At 37.4% G+C, this 3,789-nt stretch overlaps 1 pseudogene; it reads right to left on the bottom strand.

Annotated features, from left to right (window-relative positions):
- Positions 1-1,439: 1,439 nt before the first annotated feature.
- LOC147473888 (uncharacterized) lies at positions 1,440-3,125 on the bottom strand (annotated as a pseudogene).
- Between the last annotated feature and the right edge of the window lie 664 nt (positions 3,126-3,789).

The following is a 3,789-nucleotide window of genomic DNA, read 5'->3' as shown; positions in this document are numbered from 1 at the left end:
AGACTAAAGGGAAGGCAGATATAGTTCTAACAAGCACATGGAGAGAGAATAGACCTAATTTTGTTTATAAGGTAGAGAATCAACACTCTACTTATTTCAGATTTATTTCTTAAAAAAATTCGGAAATGTATGTTGGAGTGGTCTACCCAGGGCCCTCACAAAATGTACAATGCTTTTTCTTTGCTATCTAATACAATTACCCTTTAACAAAAAAAACCCCATAAATACAAGAGTGGAATCCTTAAAGCCCAATTATCGAACTGAATCTTATCTCTTATATATGCTCTCTGCAACTTTCACTGAAGTACTACTTGTAATCCTCAGAAAGGGGTTTTTATTCTAGACCTGGTGACTCTCCCTTTACTGCTGTTTTGTGTGTGTGTGTGTGCATTTGCTACTGTTGGTATCACAGACAGTGGGATCTGGGCAACTGGGATTGGATTCTTAGCTCATTCTTATTGATCAAATCATGAACTCTTTCGAATCCTAGTATCCACGTCTACAAGGACTTGGGATTCGATCCGTCCCATGTTCAGATTATCAATGCCTCACAATTTCACATAAATTTTATTGGAAAATATTGCAAATGTCATTGCATGGGAGATCCTCAAACGAATAGGATACAATGCATACAACCCATGTTTTCCTCTAGCCATACATTGTTTAGACAAATTCGTGGTGTCACAAATCAAATGTAACCAAGGTTAAGTTGTTATTGTTGTTTTTCTTTTTGTTCCCTCTTGTTTCTTCATGCGAAATTTGGTGTCTAAGGTTCAAAAAACCTAATAAGTTTAGGTGTTCTTCCACTGTCAACTTCATTTATTGGAAACTCTTTGATGCCAAGTGAATTTGCATCTTTTACCAAATGTTCTTTTTCCATTCCATCTTCAATTTTGCCCTACAAATCAACATGTATTCAACAACGATCCCGAAGCTAATAACAATATAATCCGCATTACAATTGAATCTTGAGGGAGCTCTATCATAAAACATGGATGGTATTTAGCGTACTAATTATAAGAGATTTTGAAGGGGCGGTGCTCCCGACATACACACCGGTGGCGGTGGGTGGGGGCTCGAAAGCTAAAAGCTAATTTGGTTAGCCCGGCAAAGGATGTCGGAAGCTACAACTACTTACGGTGGAGGCCGGTGGCATCAGATTGCTTGAGGGCTGTAAACATTTTAAGGAACCAAGAGAATGCACCATGGCATTGTGCAAACATCACAACTTGCAACACTTGTCGGCCCAGGGCCGGCCCTGCGTTTCAAGGGGCCCTATACAAGCTCCTGAAAATGGGGCCTATATACTAATTAAAAAATAAGTAACAAAAAAACTCTCAAAATATTTTTTCTTTCTTGTTTCTTCCCAAATCACTTGTGATTGCCCCGAGGGGGGGACATAGAACCTAACCCCATTGATCAAGCATCACATAGTTCTCTTAGCACAATAAAACTAAAAAGAAAAGTACATTAATAAACTATTAACCAAAAATAGATCTTGATCCATTTCTACTTGCGAAATCACTGATTACACTTGCATAGTCAATTTTCTCTACCAACCCCTTCTCAATGGATAACATGGCTAATCCATTTAATCTATCTTGTGACATGCTTGACCGAAGGTAAGATTTTATCAATTTCAACTTTGAAAAACTCCTTTCTCCAGATGCAACTGTAACTGGTATAGTGAGTAATATTCTGTAAGAAATCCATACATTTGGAAAACAACTAACTGTTAACTTCAAATGATCCAACACATTAGCTGCCTTCTTTATGCCTTATGGCAAATCTTCTCTCAAGATCTTTAGTTCAGAAAATAACTCTCTCCCATCAATATCAGATACTGTGTCGTGCTTCAGATACTTTTCAAGGTTCTCACAAGAAGCTTTTAAACTAGCATTATTTGCAGACTTCAACTTCTCCAAATCATACAAAAACCGAAAATTCCTTCAAATTTTTTAAATTCTTCAAATCGACTCCTTAATGAGGAAAGAGCTTGGTCAACTATATAAAGGAAGTAGTGGATTCTGAACAACTCTTCAGCAGATTGTGGCAATTCTTCAGTGACATTATCATCAAACTGCCTCTTTCTCGAATGATGCGTTTTTCACGAAAAAACGGGTTCAACTTGCATATTAGCCGCAATCTCCTTAGCTTCCACCATAGCCTCATCAAATCCAGTTACTCTGTACCTTTCAAAATATGAAATGAGTCCTTCCAACTTCTTTATAGCTACATCCATATGCATGTCTTCTTTTTGCAAGAGTTTGCTAACATAGTTAACCTGTGACAATACATTGTACCAAATAATCATACCAACCAAAAATTCAAAATTTTCAAGCTCATGTGTTGCTAGAGACTCAAAGATCACTCTTTGTTTTGGATCATCACTAGTATCAACCAAGTGAAGTAAAGCATCTCGAATCTGTGGAGCACCGCTCTTTTTATCGCAACATCGCCCAAACGGCTTTCCAACGTGTTGGTGCCAATGTCTTAAGAGTAAGACCACCTTTAACCTTATCTTTAAAAACTTGCCATCGCTTTGTAGAAGAAGAAAACACCGAATATATACGTTGTACCACTCCGAAAAAAGATACAGCTTTTGGACAAGAGTTCGCCATATCACATAGAGCAAGATTAAGCGTGTGACAACCGCATGGAGTATAGAATGCTCTAGGATTAACTTCGAGCAATCTATTCTGTACACCTTTGTGTTTCCCTTTCATATTGGATCCATTATCATAACCTTGGCCTCTTATATTACCAATGTCGAGTTCAAGAGTATCTAGCATATCTTTCAGTTTATTAAAAAGTCCCAAACCTGATGTGTCATCCACCTTCCAAAATTCTAGAAAATATTCTTCTACCTTCGTTGGACTCGTTGAAACATCCACACACCGTACAACAAGAGACATTTGTTCTTCGTGACTTATATCAGGTGTACAATCAAGGATGATCGAGAAATACTTTGCATCTTGGATTTTCTTCACAATCGAACATTTAACCTCACTTGCCAACATTTCTATCAATTCATTCTGAATCTTGTGACCGAGATAATGATAGTGAATTTCACTCTTTTGAATACGTTCGAGGTGTTTCTCGGATAACCGATCAAATTTACCCATCATTTCAATTATACTCAAAAAATTCCATTATTATCTTCATAAATCTTTTCATGCTTCCCCGAAAATGGCAAATTATTCTTAGCAAGAGTTTTCACAACAACAAGTATCCTCTGTAACAATTCCTCCAATGTTCCCTTCTTTCAAATCTGTTCACGAAGATGTTTATCAATTGTTTCATTCTTGCCAAGTCGATCCACCAATTCAATCCAATATTTTAGACGTCTTTTTATGATGAGGGCGTTGTTCATGTTGTTTAAGCCTTGTCGAGAGATTTCTCCAATTGTCATATCCTTCATCGGTCAACCGGAGAGGTATTTGCATTTCGCTTTGAACAACTTACAACAGTAAGCAATATACCTTGTCTAAAGCGTGTGAATAGACGCGAGCCAACTTCTATCTTGCTTCTCCCCATTCTCCAAATGTCGAGTGTAATAAGTGGAAGAAAAACGCCTCCCCGCCGAATTTCTAGGAAAATTACCACTATGATCTCTTCTTTGGACCCTTTTGTACTAGTAAGTCTCTAAAAGTTTGGTCAATCTTATCCCAATTTCCTGGATCATAATAATTCACTGGTCCCTCATAATCATTATTAGCTTGTGCATGTTCTTCAATCACCACATTTCCAGATTCCACATTATCTAATTCTTCACATTCTTCATTAACT

Source organism: Coptis chinensis, unplaced genomic scaffold (genome assembly GCF_015680905.1).
Source record: "Coptis chinensis isolate HL-2020 unplaced genomic scaffold, ASM1568090v1 utg167_pilon_pilon, whole genome shotgun sequence".
In the NCBI taxonomy this organism is placed as follows: Eukaryota; Viridiplantae; Streptophyta; class Magnoliopsida; order Ranunculales; family Ranunculaceae; genus Coptis; species Coptis chinensis.
Note: the sequence above shows the minus strand (reverse complement) of the source record. Positions and strands in the feature narration are given on the sequence as shown.